The sequence below is a fragment of the Chiloscyllium punctatum genome, chromosome 8 (assembly GCF_047496795.1).
Source record: "Chiloscyllium punctatum isolate Juve2018m chromosome 8, sChiPun1.3, whole genome shotgun sequence".
In the NCBI taxonomy this organism is placed as follows: domain Eukaryota; kingdom Metazoa; phylum Chordata; class Chondrichthyes; order Orectolobiformes; family Hemiscylliidae; genus Chiloscyllium; species Chiloscyllium punctatum.
This window is the reverse complement of record NC_092746.1, coordinates 35,943,769-35,963,754: the sequence shown is the minus strand read 5'-3', so window position 1 is coordinate 35,963,754 and position 19,986 is coordinate 35,943,769. Positions and strand designations below refer to the sequence as shown.

The 19,986-nt window shown below is 40.8% G+C and overlaps 1 protein-coding gene across 1 annotated transcript in view; it reads right to left on the bottom strand.

The window, feature by feature from the left end:
- crppa (CDP-L-ribitol pyrophosphorylase A) overlaps positions 1 to 19,986 on the bottom strand; it is a 247,300-nt gene that overhangs the window by 77,418 nt on the left and 149,896 nt on the right.

Below are 19,986 nucleotides of genomic sequence, written 5' to 3'. Positions count from 1 at the left end.
GATTTTATGTCATTTAAACATAATGCTGTGCTGATGGTTGTCTTTAGGTTGAAACACTTGTAAACTAAAAGGGGACTAAATTAGAGTTTATACAAATTCTCAGTTTATGGACTACTCCAAGAACATTCCTGGTGTGGTTGCGACACTATTCAATGAAGAGCGTGGAATGATTCGAACATCAAAGCTACAATATTTTACTGCTGAGACAAATAGTTGCATCAACTAATACTGTGTCTTTGCACCCACACAATCAATGCTGAAATCTTCTGAGAACTTGCCAACTAATATTCATTAGGCAATCTATTGGGCACAGGGAATTCATCTCCCTTTTGAAGTGGATTTGGCAAATGAGGCAAGTAAAGCTGCAAACAGAATCAAGAGCTACGAACTGTCCAATTACTAAAATTCCTTAAAATAAAAGAGCAACCTCAGACTGTTCTGCTTTGGGCCCACAGTCTTAACAATGGCAAACACAGGTTAGAGATCATTTTAATTTTCACAACTCACTTGAGAGGGTCCACCTCCAATACGCAAACTAACAATTACCTTCTATATTTGTCACTTCCTATGTCCTCAAATAAGTAAGATCTCTTGTTCTAAAGTAAAATTTAATCTTTTCAATTCTCCCACTTTGGCAATATCCCAGCCAATGCCTTAGTAATGATCTCATCTCAGTTGCTCAATTTTGAAAAAGAAATACTTGACATAAAGTTTTGCAGATTGTATGCACATTGTTTGGATTGGTGTAAAATATCATGGTTCAGCCATGTCGGCTTTGGCTTAAACAGAGAGATCAACCACTTGAGCAGCTGTTATGTTGCTGCTGCACTCATGTTGTTGTAAATCTATTCTATAACTAAAGCACTGGAAAGCAATAATGTAGAGGTGAACATTGACAGCAAATAACCTGCTTTCCTTGAGACAACTGTTTTTCATTTATTGATATGGCTGAGGCTGAGATCAATGAATGAATTTTCCTTGAATTTCACCCAATCGGACATCAGAGCTACATTCTGCCATTCCACTTTACAAAGACCAGCTCTGGTTTAAGTACTTATTTCAGCTTTCCACATCCATTATGCAAAGCAATTGAAGATCATTTTGAGATTTTCCTCAAACGTCCACTTGAAGTTGGAAACTAACGACAGAATGGTTACAGCGTCATAGAAAACCATTCGGCCTGTCGAGTCTGTTGGTTCTCTTCAGTGAAACTCTATTGTTTTTTGCCAAACTGGTCCACAATTTTTCTCTTCAAGTAATTACCCAATTCCCTTTTAAAAACCATGGTTGAATCTGCCTCAATGACATTCATTAGAAGCACATTCCAGATTCCACCACACACTTTGTAAAGAAAAGCTTCTCCTATAATCACCACTGATTCTTGTCCCAATTATTTTAAACAAGTGTCCTCTCATTCTCAGACCTTGTGACCACGCAAACAAGTTTTCTCTAACTACACTGTCTAAGATTTTCATGATTTTGAACACTTTTATCAAATCTCCTTTTGATCTTCTCTTCTTCAAAGTGAGCCTCTCACTCGAATCCTAACCAACCTGTCCATATAACTGTAGTTCCAAATCGTTCTTGCAAATATTTTATGTGCTCTTTTGAAAGCCTTCATATTCTTCCCAAAGTGTGGTACCTAGATTTGGACCCTACACTTCACTTGAAGTTAAACATGTTTTATAATCGTTCATTATTTGGAATACTGTGTACAATTCCAGTCTCCCTACTATTGGTTAGGCCACATTTGGAATACTGCATTCAATTCTGATCTCTTTGCTATTGGAAGGATGTTGTGAAACTTGAAAAGGTTCAGAAAAGATTTACAAGGATGTTGGAGAGTTTGAGCTATGGGGAGAGGCTGAATAGGCTAGGGCTGTTTTCCTGGAGCATTGGAGGCTGAGGGGTGACTTTATAGATGCTTATAAAATCATGAGTGGGTGGAAAGGGTGAATAGCCAATGTCTTTTCTCCAGGGTGTGGGAGTCCAAAACTAGAGAGCATAGGTTTAAGGTGCAAGGAGAAAGATTTAAAAGAGAATGGTGCATGTATGAAATGAGCTGCCAGAGAAAATGGAGGAGGCTGGTACAATTCCAACATTTAAAAGGCATCTGGATGGCTATATTAACAGGAAAGGTCAAGAGGCATATGCATTATATGCTGCAAATGGGACTAGATTAGGTTAGGAAATTTGGTCGGCACGGACGAGTTGGACCAAAGAGTCTATTTCCATGCTGTATGTCTCTTGGACTCTTTGGCTACAATGAATATGTAAGAGTCGAACCAAACTAAATCTGAGAACTGAAAGCTTACAGGAATTGGAGACAAAGGCAAGCAATGATGCACTATTGTCACCTCTCTAAGAATGCTGTTTTGACTTGATTAGGTGGAGGATTAGATAGTGTTGAGGAAGCAGGGAGGCTGCAGAAGGACTTGGACAGGCTTGGCCAGTGAACAAAGAAGTGGCAGATGGAATATAATATGGGAAAGTGTGAGGTTATGCACTTTTGTAGGCATAGGCTTCAGAAATCTGAAGCACAAAGAGAATTGCTTTTCCCTGTTCAGGATTCATTTAAGGTTAAGAAGCAGGTTCAGTTCAGACAGTAATACCCTTATAATACGACAGTAATATAAAACATGTTTAACTTCAAGTGAAGTATAGGGTCCAAATATAGGTACCACACTTTGGGAATACCCACCAACACCCTCCCATCCCCAACCCCATGGTAAGTGGTAGATCACTTACCAATCATCAGCGTCAACATCCAAAGGATTGTTAGCTGCTATTTCCGCCACGTCCAGTGGGATGCCACCTCCCATGTCAACCTTCTGTAGGGACCATTCCTTCTGGGACAACCTGGCCCCTCCTCCTTCACCCCACCCCACAGCACCTTTCTGTGATTTAGCAGAAGGTGCAAAACCTGCCTATTTACTTCTTACTGCCTCAAGGCATACCTTCCAAGTGAAGCAGTGATTTACCTGCACTTTATGTAATCGAGTCTACTGTATTCACTGCTCACAATGCTTCACATCAGGGAGACAAAACACAGACTGAGTGACCGCTTTTCAGAACACCTAAATCTATCTGCAAAAATAAACCAGAACTTCCTGTTGCCTGCCACTTCAACAGACCACCGTGCTGCCTGACCAACATCTCAGTCTCAGGCTTGCTGCAGTGCTTCTGTAAAGTTCAGCACAAGCCGGATGAACAGCATCTCATTTTCCACTTTTGAACCCTGCAGCCTTCCAAATTCAAGATCGAATTCAGGGATATGTTTTAGGGCTTGAGCACTTCCTCCCATGTCCTTCTTCCATGTCCTTACCACAAACAACTCATTGTCAGCCACTAAACATCTCTGTAAGTAGCTACTGATTCTCCATGGCTGACCTTCACTGTTCTTCATCACTGGGCTCTATCTCCACCATTTACTCCTGTCATTTAGTCCTCACCCTCCCCTCATGACATCTTTTGCATAAGTACCAACCCTTTCCAAGCTAAAATTAGTGCTGAAGCAGGGACACTGGACCAGAAACGTTAACTCTGCTTTCTCTCCACAGATGCTTCCAGACTGCTGAGTTGTTCCAGCTTTTTCTGTTTTTGATGCAGGTTAGGTTGACAGGTAGGAAGGTAAATTCAGTTATAATCTTAGGTAATCCATCCAGAAAGACCTCAAAACCTCCCTAACCACAATACCCAATCATATTTCTTTGGTCTCCCTGACATAGCTGGCAATCAACTCCATAGGCATGGATTGTGTGAACTACTTGGTGACACTAACCTGAAACTTTCCTTTTAATTGTTGAATCTGCATTCACCTGTCCTATTCTTAAAATTTAGTTGAAAGTCATTCATTTGAATTTACCTCTTTGATCTCATGATTTCATTTACTTCTGTGATACTACCTCCAAGATAATTGCTTTCAAGACACAAAACAAGTGCAGCTTTTTCCCATCTTTTTTCATAAATATATCTCTCTGACCTCACCCCTTTCTGTCACCGTCACCTCCTGCATTCTTACAAACATTTACTGAACTCCTTATACCCTGACCCTGACCCTGAGAAATTATACCCAAACTTCTTGGTCAGGGTTGGGCTTTGTGGTAAGTGTCTTCAGTTCTCGTGTTTATGGTAAGTTAGCAAACATTATGCTTGCTCTTTTACTCAATTCACTGGTCTGCCTCCTACTATAACTTCAATATCTGTCCTTCAATTCTATACTTCTGTTGCTATCCTCTACTACATTACTCTCTCCGGTTTAAAGCTAGTTTCGCCTTCTCCCTCACATTTATCTTCCTCTCCTCCTTCCACATGCTTTGCTTTTTAAAAAAAATTTCTGAATTTCTCTGTCCTGGGATTTGCTTTTTCCATCAGTTTCTTCTTAAGTCATCCCTACGACATTTGACTTGCCACATGCAGAGAGGCAAGTAACAGATGAGGAAATCAGGCATGTTTCTCAATCAATCAGGCAGGCAGCAAAACTTCACGAAGGAAGGCAAATGTTTTAAAATCAGCACAGAAAGTAAAACATTATGGCAACAGGACCTCAAAAGTGCAGATGCAGCAGAGAATCAACTCACTGGTCCCACTAAATTATGGCCAGGCTGTTTCAACCATATATTGGTACTTTATTAAAATTAGTATCAGCAATTAACTTAAAAGTAAGAAACACAATTGTACCACTGGAACAGCCTGTTTAGGCTAAAAGACCTCACACAAGTAGCACTTTTATGTGCCCATCTTGTTCCCACATCACTGATTTGTTTCGGTTCACTGTTTAACCTATTTTTACATACTGACATAGATGTTGTCAAAATTGTTCTTCACACAATGATCGATCCATTATTCCCTTCTATTTTGCATTTACATCCTGACATCATTCAAAAGCACACCAGGGTCCACATGCACACTGACAACATCCAGCTTGATGTCGCTACCACCTCCTTTGATCCCTTCACTGTCTCAATTGTTAAACAATTTCGTCCAACTCACTATTGGAAAGCCAAAACTATTATCTTCAATTCTCATCACAATTATACTCCCTATTGATGGTCTCCGTCCCTCGAGATTCAAACAAATTATCCGTAACTTTGTTTGTTTATTCACTTATAGGATATGGGGCATTGCTACCTAGGCCAGTACTTATTTCCTATCCCTAACTGCCCTTGAAATGGTGCTGGTAAGCTGCCTTCTTCAACTGCTGCAGTCCATGTGCTGTAGGTAGATTCACAGTACTGTTAGGGAAGGAATTCCAGGAATTTTACCCAGCAACAGTGAAAGAAAGGCAGTGTCACATTTGATGCAGAAATGACACACAACAACCCTAAAACCACCTACTTCTACAACATTTCATTCTATTCCTTAGCTTATTTGTTGCTGAAACCTTCATTTCAGCCCTTTTCATCTCTAAGCTTGCTTAAGCTGGGTTGTATTCCAACCTACAACCTCCTTATAGTGTCCAGGGATGTGTACGTTGGGTGCATTTACCATGAACGTTACCGGAATAAGATCTAGGTAGATTGGTGATGACTCAATGGGCCAATGGCCTGCTTCCACACTATAGGGAATCTGTGATTCTGTCTGATTAATTAGAGAACCCTGGCAAAGTAAAGGCAAAAAGGTTCCAATTTAAGTGCATGGATACTGCAGTGCTATTAACAGACCTCAGGCTGATAACCAGACCTCATTGGGTGAAGATCACGGCACCCCTGAATTAAGGCTTTTGATGGCTAGACATTTGACAGCTGAGGAAGTGAGTCGTTTTTCACGAGTACTCAGCCTTGGTCATTCTCTTGTAGTAAAGGTGTTGGCGTGGTAGCTATAGTTTAGCCTTAGGTCAATAGTGCCACTAAGTGTGGTATCATTCATAATAAACAGGAGGAGATTAGGCGTTTTCTTGTAGAAATAGTCAACCTTGGCTCTTATGTGGAGGAACATTACTAACACATATTAGCCCAAGCTTGGATGTTGTTCAAATCCTGTTCTCAACCACTATGAGCTGCATTATCAGAGAAGTGGCAAATTAAGCATCTAACTGTGGAAATGTCACTGACTCAAACATTGCTGGATTGTGTATGCTGCTCTGAAGATTTCCTGCAGCAATATCCTGGGACTCTGACATTCTCTCTTTATGCCAGGTTATGACTCCAAGCACAGGTAGTCTTACCTCTTGAACTCTAGTTACCTCTTATGTTTGAGTGAAAAAACCATTGAAGTGATATAAAATAGTGAAAAAGAAATTATTTTAATGTCGTAGCATGTTTATGCTACTTAGTTCTTTTCCCTGCAGACTAATGGCTTTCATAGCATTTTCATATTTCACTTTTCTTTAAAAATATTTTTTCTTCCCCTATTTCTTGCTCATCGGGTTTTATACTGGTTGGCTCCACACTTCTACAATTTATTATTAAGCAGCAGTGTTAGGAGAAGCTGAAGTTGCTGATGAACAGAAAACTGCAAAGAGCAAATGAGGGTCAATCACAAACTATGAGAATGAAAAGCAACAGGTCAAGCCGGCCATCCAGCAACACAGAAAGGGAGGGAGCAGGCCACAGTTGCTTATGAACCACAGGGAATAGGAGTGCGCAGTCTAGGGCAGCAAGGTGGTACAAAGAATGAGGCAAAGTATGCTGGAACCTCGGAACACAGAAACTATGATACAAAACAGGAAACATGCCAAAAAAACCCGAACAATCGCCAATCCAAAAGGAGAAGACACAGAGATGGAAGCACCCAGAAAGGGAAAGGAGCTAAACTGGTAAATAAGACGCTCCTTGAAAGTGGAGTCGCAGGTAGATAGGATGGTGAAGGCGGCGTTTGGTATGATTTCCTTTATTGGTCAGAGTATTGAATATAGGAGTTTGGAGGTCATGTTGCGGCTGTACAGGACATTGGTTAGGCCACTGTTGGAATAGTGCGCACAATTCTGGTCTCCTTCCTATTGGAAAGAGGATTTGAGTTATATGGAGAAATTGAATAGGCTGGGGCTGTTTTCCTTGCAGCGTTGGAGGCAGAGGGGTGACCTTATAGAGGTTTATAAAATCATGAGGGGCATGGATAAGATAAATAGACAAAGTCTTTTCCCTGGGGTGGCGGAGTCCAGAACTAGAGGGCATAGGTTCAGGGTGAGAGAGGAACGATATAAAAGAGACCTAAGGGGCAACTCTTTCACGCAGAGGGTGGCGCAGGTGTGGAATGAGCTGCCAGAGGAAGTAGTGGAGGCTAGTACAATTGCAACATTTAAAAGGCATCTGGATGGGTATATGAATAGGAAGGGTTTGGTGGGATGTAGAACAGGTGCTGGCAGATGGAACTAGATTGAATGGGATATCTGGTCGGCATGGACGGGTTGGACCGAAGGATCTGTTTCCGTGCTGTACATCTCTAGGACTCTGTGGTCTGATTGGTCCCTTACTGGTCCTCCATTTAACAGTATTAACTGTTTCTTCCTTCATGGTAACAACCATGATCAAGACATCAAACCCAGAAATTTTAGATATAGTGATAGTTACATTGTATGGGGCTCTAGTTAATGATTTGAAAATTCTACATCTAGGATGCAACATAATGAATCAGACATTTTCCAGGCACAGTTGAGATTAATTTTTAAAATAGGTACTTTTTCCTGAATAAAAGGTTCAAGGACAATAAGTAAATCGACTAATCTAAGAGTATTGAATTTATCTTTCCACCAGAGTAGGCTCAAGGTATGAATCTAACAATATTGTTAATATATTGCTGTGGCCTTGTGAAGTTGTGTTTGTGAACAAACGCAATTAAATAAAAGAGACTTGCTTTCGGCTGACAAACCCAAATAACATTGTTGCTTGGAATGTTGTTTTGAAATAAAGTATAATTACCTATCAGTGTTTAAGTTTAACAGCTTGCAGTAATATCAACATGGCTTTCTATGTTACCACATAGTTAACTGAAGCTGTATAAATAATTCAAACACTGCAGTCAAAGTGGTGGTTACAACTAGATGTGGCATCTGGACAATTATGTCTATAACACTAAAAAATCCTCATATCAAATAGTCAAATTCAACAAGATGAGAGTTTGACTTGGGTCATGCACTGTGACACCCATCTGAGCGGTACAGTTATGACCAACATTTCATTCATAAATTGGCTTTGACAATGTCAAGGTATTCCTAACTGCTTCTCAGCTCATCTATCTGTCATTAATGCATTTGTTCCTGACCACACTGGGAGTACAATCACCATGGAGAGACACTGAGGATACCATCACTTTGTGCACAATATGATAGAGGCTCACATGGAGTAATCATGAAACACTGCGGACTATGAGCAGGAACAGAACTGTATAGCATTACAATCTGTACTCTTCCAGTCTGGGATTTACAATAAAATATTAATAAACATACAGAATAGACTGCAATTTGCAAATTAATTTCAATACAGATAAACATAAATTTATGTTTACAAGTTTATTTGAAACGAATGTGGGAACAGGAATCAGTCATTTATCCCCTGCTGATCTGTGGCCTCAATCCACATATGAGCCCTTTCACCATATCCATTGATGTCATTACCTAACTAATATTTTCAACATCAACTGAGAAACTAACAATTGATCTGACATTAATTACATTTCACAGAAGAGATCTGCACCCTTCTACCATCTGATTCATTTGGAAATAGCTTCTAATTCCTCGGCAACAAGAATTAATTCATGTAGGACTACAGTGTCCAACTACCAGAAACAGTTTCTCCCGATCTATCCCATCTGCTCTCTTTATTATTTTGAGACATCAATCAGATAACCCCTTAACCTACCAGGGAATATCAGAATTTCTACAATGTTCCTTTTTAGGTTAACCCTTGGAATAACCAATCTTTGTTGTAAATCAACACTCTCCGTGACCAGTAAAACCTCCATAAAGTGCAGTGCCCAGAACCAGTCATAGAGATGTACAACATGGAAACAGACCCTTCGGTCCAAACCGTCCATGCCGACCAGATATCCCAACCCAATCTAGTCCCACCTGCAGCACCAGGCCCATATCCCTCAAAACCCTTCACATTCATATACCCATCCAAATGCCTCTTAAATGTTGCAATTGTACCATCCTCCATCACTTCCTCTGGCAGCTCATTCCATACACGTACCACCCTCTGCGTGAAAAAGTTGCCCCTTAAGTCTCTTTTATATCTTTTCCCTCTCACTCTAAACCTATGCCCTCTAGTTCTGGTCTTCCCCACTCCAGGAAAAAGACTTTCTCTATTCATGCCCTCATAATTTTTAAACCTTAATAAGTTCACCCCTCATCCTCCGATGCTCCAGGGAAAACAGCCCCAGCCTGTTCAGCCTGTCCCTGTAGCTCAACTCCTCCAACCCTGGCAACATCCTTGTAAATCTTTTCTGAACATTTTCAAGTTTCACAACATCTTTCAGATAGGAGGGAGACCAGAATTGCATGCAATATTCCAACAGTGGTCTAACCAATGTCCTGTACAGCCACAACATGACCTCCCAACTCCTATAGGAGAAAGTGAGGACTGCAGATGCTGGAGATCAGAGCTGAAAATGTGTTGCTGGAAAAGCGTAGCAGGTCAGGCAGCATCCAAGGAACAGGAGAATCGACATTTCGGGCATCAGCCCTTCTTCAGACTCCTATACTCAATACTCTGACCAATAAAGGAAAGCATACCAAATGCCTTCTTCATTATCCTATCTACCTGTGACTCCACTTTCAAGGAGCTATGAACCTGCATTCCAAGGTCTCTTTGTTTAGCAACACTCCCTCGGACTTTACCATTAAATGTATAATTAACTTTAAATTATCCAAGGAATGGTTATGAAGTGTAGCATGTTGGAAAACCACCAGGCATACATGAATGTACAGTGTCAATCCAATGAAATTATACCACAGTACTATATATCTGCTAATCAGTGGAAACCAAACTCTGACTTCACAATCAATGGATCAGGCCAAAGCTCTGCTGTCCCATCACATTCAGTTGTCAAAGTAATAAATCAATCATATTGTGAAACAGTCAACTAACTGCAGGAAGAAAAGCTTCCATAAACATTACCATCCTCAATAATGGCATAGTGAGTGCAAAGTTCAAAGCTGAACGTTCACAGGAATGTTCAACCAAAATTGCAAACAGGATGATCCTGCTCAGGCTTCACCATCACACATGCAACTCTTCAGCTAATTCAACTCGCTCCATGCGATATCAAGCAAGGATTGCACACTCTAACCTCAGCAAAGCTGATGAGTCCCCACAAATAAGATGGGCTAGTTTAGTTTGGACATGGAATAGTTGGACCAAAGTGTCTGTTTCCATGCTTTAAGACTCTATGAACCTATCACATCTCAAATGATTAAGATCTGTATTCAAGAACCTTCAACACCACTAGTCAAGCGGGACATCTCACCACAAATAAGACATTGGCATAAAACTATCCAGAAATGCTCTGTACAAGACAAATCCAAGCTAGTAAACTGTTACTCTACTCACCAACACTTGGTCACCTTATGCAATTATAAAAGCATTAATATTGAGCTTTCAAATGGCTCTCTTCTTGGGATCTACCAGCACCAGATTCCAAATATCAGGGAGGTAACGGTGTAACAGTAATGTCACTAAACTAGTAATCGAGAAACCCAGGTTTATGTTTTGGAGATATGGGACTGAATCCTACCATGCCAGATGACAAAGTTTGAATTCAATAAAAATCTGGAATTAAAAGCTGGCCTGATGGCAACCATGTAACTATGGTCAACTTTCATAAAATCCTATCAAGTTTATTAATATCTGAAATAACTCCATAGAGGACAACATTCTGTCACCAAGTCACCCTTTCTTTACATGTGAACAGGCCTCGACTTTCATCCTCCTCATTCAGAGCCAGCGATCAGACTGGCAGTATCTCTCACACTCCCCCTTTTATATGTTAGCCAGAGCTCCCTGATGGGACCAGATTACCAGTCCCAATCAAGGGAGTTTCTGAAGTCCAATTGGCTGATCTCATTACAATCACTGCATTATCCTTCAAGGAAGTACATCTGCGATCCTTACCAGGTGTGGCTTACACACAACACCAGTCAAGAGTGTGGTGTTAGAAAAACACAGCAAGTCAGGCAGCATCCAAGGAGCAGGAGAATCGATGTTTCGGGCAAAAGCACTTCACCAGGCTTTTGCCCGAAAATGGACAGACTATCACAACCTGTGAAAACTTTGGTCTGAGTATCAGCCTCAGAAAGACAAATATCATGGTCCAGGATGTTGCCGCTCGCCATCCATCAGCACTGACAATGTGAAGCTGGAGCTTGATCAGAGCCTCATGTTCCACAGCATGAGTAACACGAGGTTCCACAATCAGGAGCATTCTGTAACTTGATGCTGAAATCAACTCATACTTCACAAATACAGCAGCTTAGTTCAACTGAGTAACAGTGTGCATGGTATGACAGTAAGCTAACTAGGAACACCAAGGGGGAAGCAGTGATGTAGTAGTGATGTCACTGACTAGTAATCCAGGAACCTAGGCTCATGTCCCAGGGAATTGGGGGGGGGGGGGGGGGGGGGGGGTGCATCCCACCATGGCATGTGGTGCAGTTTAAACCCAATAACAATCTAGAATAAAAAGATGGTACTTGTGGTGACTATGTACCCCTGTCAATTGCAGTAAAAAGCCAACTGGTTCATTAACGTCCTTTAGGAAAGGAAATCTGCCGTCCTTACTTGGTCTGGCCCTAAGATGAATCCAAATCCACAGCAACGTAGTTGTCTCTTAATTGTCCAATTACAGATGGTCAAATAATAATGGTCTACCCAGTTATGTCCACATCCCATGAATGAATAAAAAAAAAAATTAGGGCTTCAAGCCTGCAGCCTGAGTATACTGATCCGCTGCAGAAAGACCCTGAAACATATACCAGGTTGGGAAAAAGCTGAACAATTTCCGCTTTTACTGTCTCCGGTATATCCATGGCAACTCAAGACAGAACATGGAGCACAAATCGAGAGACCCTGAAGCATATTGACCAATATCTGCACTGGCATGGCTCTGTTGTTCAGGTGTAAACTGGCCACTGGTGGGTCACATACCTTTTGGGTGTCCATACTTCAACTACAAGGACATCTGCAAGTGAGATATGAAGATAGTGGATATTGACACTGACAACTGGGTGACAGTTGCTAATGACATGACTTCTTGAGGCTGACCTTTGGAGGAGCATTGTGACAGAGACTGCTATGTCAGATTGGAGCGTCTGAACCACATTTGATGCTGCTGGATAGAGTTGACCACCACAATGCAGACCCATGTCTTAGGTGATGGCTGCCACAAGCTGATATTTTTGCTAATGCTCATTGGTTGAGAGCTAAAAAATGGATTTTGTCTGAGTGATTTGCCTTCTTCACTCTAATTGGTCATTTGGAGTTTCTTTCCAGAAGGTTTAACCTCGTTTTCAGCGGCTTTTCACTTTTGATAAGAAGAAGAACAAGAACAAGAAAATATACAGCCCAGGTACAGGCCCTTCGGCCCTCCAAGACTATGCCGATCCAAATCCACTGTCTAAATCTATTGCCCAATTCCTAAGGATCTGTATCCCTCTGCTCCCCAACAACTCATGCATTTGTCCAGACGCACCTTAAATGAATCTACTGCCTGCCTCTGCCACATCTGCTGGTAACGTGTTCCAGGCACTTACCACCCTCTGTGTGAAGCACTTTCTGTGTGTATTCCCCTTAAACCTTTCACCTCTCACCTTGAACGCATGACCGCTCATTATTGAATCCCTCACCCTGGGAAAAAAAGCTTATCTCTATCCACCTTGTCTATACTCTTCATGATTTTGTAGACTTCAATCAGGATCCCCCCCCCCCCAAACTCTTTTCTAATGAAAACAATCCTAAACTACTCAACCTCTCCTCATTGCTAGCACACTCCATACCAGGCAACATCCTTGTAAACCTTTCCTGCACCCTCTCCAAAGCATCCACGTCCTTTTGGTAATGTGGCGACCAGAACCGTACACAGTATTATAAGTGCGGCCAAACCAATGTCTTCTACAATTTTAACGTGACCTGCCAGCTCTAATACCCAATACCCTGTCCGATGAAGGCAAACTTGCCATATGCCTTCATGACCACTCTATCTATCTGTGCAGCCACCTTCAGGGTACAATGGACCTGAACTCCCAGATCTCTCTGCTCATCAACTTTTCCCAAGGCTCTTCTGTTTACAGCATAGTTCACTCTAGAATCAGACCTCCCAAAATGCATCATCTCACATTTGCCCAGACTGAACTCTATCTTATATTATCTATCTATCAATCATATACTAAAGGCACAAGGAAGCTCCACAAAGAATGATACAAGAATTGAGAGATTACTCTTCTTAACAAAAGGTGAATAGGCTGGGAGTCTCTTCTACAGAAAAAAGAAAACTGACTCGTGACCCAATGGAGGTTTTGAAAATTTTGAAGGATTAATGACGGGAAAATTGTAGGCGTTGCCAAACATAGGGGCCACGAATGTGAGACGGTCACCGATGAATGTAATAAGGAATCAGGGAAAATAAGAACCTTACCTAGAAACAGGGTGGTAAGAATTTGGAACTCACTACTATATGGTCTTGCTGGCTGAAGGATGACACACATTCCAAGATATGGCCAACAGTTTCAAGAGGAGCTGAACCAAAGTCGGGGGTATGTGTTCCATCTGTGAGAAGTGTAAGACAATGATGACTGGAAGGGAACAAGGTGTCTGCCAGCCCCCTTCACCGTCAGTAGCAGAATATGTACAGTACTGACCATTTCTCTACTTAGGAAGTAATCTCTACATCTTTTTCGGTATCGGTAAAGCAGAATCGGTTTTCCAGTAACTCCGCACAAAGTGTGGACTCAATAGGGTGAATAGCCTGCTTCCACATTGTAGGGACTCTATGTGGGCATCCAAGAATATCAAAATGACCATGAAGCAGCAACTCCACGTACCTCAAGTAGTGCCAACTTTGCCAACAGGGCATGGAAGAAACAGAGGCGTAACATAATTTGGATGAAGTCGACCAGCACTACACATCATTGAAACCGAATGCTTGAGTATGCTAATATCCCTCACCTTGACAGGTATAAAAATTCAGGAAAATATGAGGAAGGAACACTGATTTCAATAGTTTCAAAAGCCATAGGCTTATGTGCTTTCAAAGCCATGGAGTAATCTAAAACAAATACAAGTCTCTGGAATTAATTTTCTTCTTTGATGTACTGTCCAAGAATTCAAGACAAATCAGCAAAGAAAATTGGAAACTATAGAACATAATTCCAAGTCTGCGCACGCAACTGATCTGTGATGATAAGGGAGCAGTCAGTACACAGGATAGCCAGCTCAAACACATTTGAGCAATTAAATCAAAATTAAAAAGCAGAACTTCATCGATATTTTGGATTCCGAGTGAAACATTCATTCGGTGAGGTTTTATTAAGGCCAAGCATAACAAATGAATCTTTGAAACATCTGGTCTTTCTTTTAGATAAATATTATTAGGGCTCTAGCAGAAGATTAGACCAATGGAAGAAGAATAACACTCAATGAAGTTGAAAATATATCATCTTGCATTTAACATTCTTTCTGCTTCCTGTATACCAAGGAGGAAATGACCTAAAGGTAAACATCAGGATTCTGTGAATTGAGGAACAAAGGCCCACATATGTAACCTTGGCAGCACTTAAAATTATTGACAAGGTAATGCATAACCAACTGGGAAACAAATTTCAAACAGCAATAGCACAAGAGTAAAGGGATACACCCAATGACTTTTAAAAGCATTATGAAAAATATAGAAAATGCATTTCTGTCAACAGCAGTGCTTGGAGGCTAGCAACAGTAGATCTGTTGCCATTGAAGATCCCAATCAAAACGTTTCAGCTCAAAGTACAATAAATGATATAATATAATTAAATAATGCAGGCTCTCTCATTTAGGCCAGTTCTTGGTGATATCTTCATGTACGAGTTAAAAATTCCCTAGAAACTGAGTCCGGTGAAACTAAGTTAAAACGAACATTTGTAGGCAGAAGAGAAAAAGAAAACAGAAGTAGGACTGACAGGTTCTGTTGAAATACTTATTGGTTTTATCACAATTACAGAGCCATACAGAGGGGTCCATTGCTCAGTCATGGGTGTGCTAATAATTTGTTGGAGCTATCCAATTAATCTCATTCCTCTACTCTATTCCCATATCCTTGAATAATTTTCTCTTCAAGTATTTATCCAAGCCCCTTTTAGAAGTCATCACTGAACTCTTCAGTACCCTTTTGGGCTTTATCCTTCAGACCATAACAGTTCACCGAGTCAGAAATCTTCATCTCAACTTGCCTCTGGCTCTTCTGATAAATATTCCTCTATTCCTGATGAAGGGCTTTTGCCCGAAATATCAATTTTCCTGTTCCCCGGATGCTGCCTGACCTGCTGTGCTTTTCCAGCACCACTCTAATCTAGACTCTGGTTTCCAGCATCTGCAGACCTTGTTTTTACCACCCTGATAAATATTCCAAACCTGCATCCTCTTGGCCCATCTGTCACTGAAAAATCATTTCTCTTTATTTATGCTATCAAAACCCATCTTGAATTTGAACATTATGAATAGCCCTCTTCGTAACCTTCTCTGCTCAATGAAGGGCAATTATACCTTCTCTAGTCTCGACACTTTACTGTACAATGATGCTCCTGACAGCATCTAGAGTTATAGAGTCATTGGGGTTTACAGCATGGAAACAGACCTTTCGGTCCAACCCGTCCATGCCGACCAGATATCCCAACCCAATCTAGTCCCACCTGCCAGCACCTGGCCCATATCCCTCCAAACCCTTCCTATTCATATACCCATCCAGATGCCTCTTAAATGTTACAATTGTACCAGCCTCCACCACATCCACTGGCAGCTCATTCCATATGCATACCACCCTCTGCGTGAAAAGTTCCTCTCCAATTCTTTTTCTCACATCTTTTTAAAAATGAAGTCATCGAGTATTCTAAATTTTTAAAAATTATCTGTAATTAGAATCATCTCTGATAATAGGTAAAAACAATAACTGCAGATGCTGGAAACCAGATTCTGGATTAGTGGTGCTGGAAGAGCACAGCAGTTCAGGCAGCATCCAAGGAGCAGTAAAATCGACGTTTCAGGCAAAAGCCAAGAGAGAATCCAACAATTTTGTATCATAAACCTTTCAACATTTTTTTCATACTTTCTTTCACAGAAATTATATTCTGAGGCACTGGTAAGGGAAAGTGATAGGTGGCATCTACAGCCATGGAAGATGAAAAGGCAACAGAATAAAGTTGACAGAAAGTAACAAGCAGAAACTGGACAATGAGGAGGCTAGAACAAGTGCATGATGTTGACAGGGGGTAACAAAACGCAAGAAGAACCCAAAACCTTTTAAGGAAGTTTTTTCTGTATAATCCTCATCAAAATTATGAGTCAGATTCAAAGTATGACGTTGGCAGTAGATCAAAGTTTGTTAACAATGCGGTCTAAGAAAGCAAACAAAAAGGCACTTCCAACATGTTGTGCAAATGGTAAAATACAAATGCCACCCTTAAGTTGAAACCTGACCGACGGAATGTTTTTATGTGAGCAACAAAATCAAAACACTTGTTGAAGAACATCACAAAAAAGTAACAGTTGAACAGGATCACCAAGAAATCTTGTCATTTTGGCTCAAGAAGGAATAATTTCTAAAGTTGTCTACCATGAATTATTTAATGCTTTAAGAATAGGATAAGCAGCAGTTCCTAGCTCAGCCAACAATGACCACAATGCATGAACAAATAGCAAAAAACCCCACTGTTTTGCTGTTGAGAGACACTGAAAATGTAGGGGATGTGTTACACATCTTACCTTTGACACCTATCATGAAATACATATTCAGAAAACTGCCAGTGAATAAATAGATGAATATATAAATTTTGATCCAGAGGATTTTGATAGCAATACTGAGGATATAGAGTAGAAAAGTTTTGAGTATTGTAATTTTGTGTACTTTAGGTATTTATGTTTCATACTGATGGGATTAAAATTCTTGTTCACATAATTGCAAAAAAGGGCAATTATGGAAACTATTGAATATAACCAATAACTTAAATAAATGATTTCACAGAAACACTTTCAGCTTTAATACCCATCTCATTCAGTCTACATAATAATGGGACAAATAGCTCAAATTATTACTTATAAAGTCATACAGTCATACAGTCATAGAGATGTACAGCATGGAAACAGACCCCTCAATCCAACCCGCCCATGCCGTCCAAATATCCCAACCCAACCTAGTCCCACCTGCCAGCACCCAGCCCATATCCCTCCAAATCCCGCCCATGCTGTCCAAATATCCCAACCCAACCTAGTCCCACCTGCCAGCACCCAGACCATATCCCTCCAAACCCTTCCTATTCATATAGCCATTCAGATGCCTCTTAAATGTTGCAATTGTACCAGCCTCCACCATTTCCTCTGGCAGTTCATTCCATACACGTACCACCCTCTCCGTGAAAAAGTTGCCCCTTAGGTCTCTTTTATATCTTTCCCCTCTCTCCCTAAACCTATGCCCATTAGTTCTGGACTCCCCCACCCCAGGGAAAAGACTTTGCCTATTTTCCCTATCCACGCCCCTCATAATTTTGTAAATCTCTATAAGGTCATCCCTCAGCCTCCAACCCTCCAGGGAAAACAGCCCCAGCCTGTTCAGTCTCTCCCTATAGCTCAAATCCTCCAACCCTGGCAACATCCTTGTAAATCTTTTCTGAACTCTTTCAAGTTTCACAACATCTTTCCGATAGGAAGGAGACCAGAATTGCACGCAATATTTCAACAGCGGCCTAACCAATGTCCTGTACAGCCGCAACATGACATCCCAACTCCTGTACTCAATATTCTGACCAATAAAGGAAAGCATACCAAACGCCTTCTTCACTATCCTATCTACCTGCGACTCCACTTTCAAGGAGCTATCAACCTGCACTCCAAGGTCTCTCTTTGTTAAGCAACACTCCCTCGGACCTTACCATTAAGTATATAAGTCCTGCTAAGATTTGCTTTCCCAAAATACAGCACCTCGCATTTATCTGAATTAAACTCCATTTGCCACTTCTCAGCCCATTGGCCCATCTGGTCAAGATCCTGTTGTAGTCTGAGGTAACCCTCTTCGCTGTCCACTACACCTCCAATTTTAATGTCATCTGCAAACTTACTAACTGTACCTCATGCTCGCATCCAAATCATTTATGTCAATGACAAAAAAGTAGACACTTCATAAAAACAATTCTTTATCTTGCATTTGAATCTTATTTTTAATTTTCATCCTTTAACTTCCAGAATGCAAGACAAGTAACCTGCCTTATAATTTAGAAAACTTCTGTGTAGTGCATTTCTAGATGTTGTGGTGAACTCCTCGATTTGATAGGGAGGTTTACTGCATCCTGACAGGAATATGATTTGATTTGATTTATTGTCACATGCACCGAAGTACAGTGAAAAGTTTTGCTTGCGGGCAATACATAGTAAGCAAGGGCTTACAGATCATGGGGTGAAAAAACTTGGACCAAGTAAGGCATACAGGATACACCATATAGCACGTGCACCAGACAAAATTATCATTAATAAGATTAACATTATTTGAATTTAAATAGCCTATTCGTCAGTCTATTAACAGCAGGGAAGCTGGTGTTGAACTTGCTGGTGCATGTTCAGTGGGATAGGTCTTTATGTTGGCAGCCTTTCCTCAGCAACAAAGTATAGATGAAGTCCACGCATGGGTCATTGGCTTCCACAGGCTATGTACACAACCTTCTGCAGTTTCTAACAGTCCTGGGAAGAGCACTTGCAGTACCAGGCCATTATGTTGGTCAGTATGCTTTCTATGGTGCAACTTTAAAAGCTGTTGAGGGGCCTTATGGACTGCTCCATGCTCTTTCACATTAAGAGGGGATTGCCAGGCACCTTAGTGTGTATACCATTCACCAGTCTCATATATGGAGCCCTGGTCAAGTTCTTATTTATGCCCTCTGCAGTACTACTCTGAATAGCTATTCCACTTCTTTACTTTATGCCCTAATCTATAACAACAGCCTCCTGATAAATGAAATGTTCTCTCTCTGGCCTGGCTTCTTGTGCTCACTGTTCAAGGTTCGTGCCGCGCCAATATCATGCTGCTACTATCATGCATGTGTTAGATCAAGTACTCGTTCTCTTCATTGTGCTGTATTGTTACTCTCCCTCCATCTCCTTGAGCTACTGTCTGGGCAGGGAGCAATTTTGTGTGTTTCAAAAAGGAAAATCAGAACAGAAGTTCCAGGTGAAGGCAGCATTGAAGAATGAGAGGTACATGGATGCATAAGGGTGAGCTGGGAGGGGAGAAGGTCCAAAAGATTTATTATAGTTTCAGCAGATTGTAGCACTGGACAAGTCAGATCCCAGAGTGAAACCTGCCTTGACAGATCATAGGTTTTGCTTCTGCAGTTTGGTTACAGCAGTGGTCAGTCATTGAACATATTTGTATGAGACTGCAATGTACTTCAACGTAAGAACAAAATTTTATCACACAAAATAATTTTCAAAACAAATACTGTATATCAAAGGATTATTCACAAAAGTCTGATCATAAATGGCAAAAACATATTCCAATCTTTCTCCCCAAACATAAATTTAAAGACTCTCAATCCCAGCAAAATATTACTCCTGTCTTCACTCATTTGTCACTCAACCATGTCTTAAATTTCTGACTCTTAAAATAACTTGACAGAACCAAAAATCAAAAACCCTTTTACCTCTACTTTAGAATCCAAGATTGCAAATTACAAAAATATATTTTAAAAGTTCCCTTACAGAAAAAACATTGACATTAGATATCAGGGGCTGCAATCCATTATCTATCACCTTGTCCCATGTGAGAAAGAATTTAGGAATATTTTGTTTGATTGATAAGCCTGCAGCTGGAGACACTAAG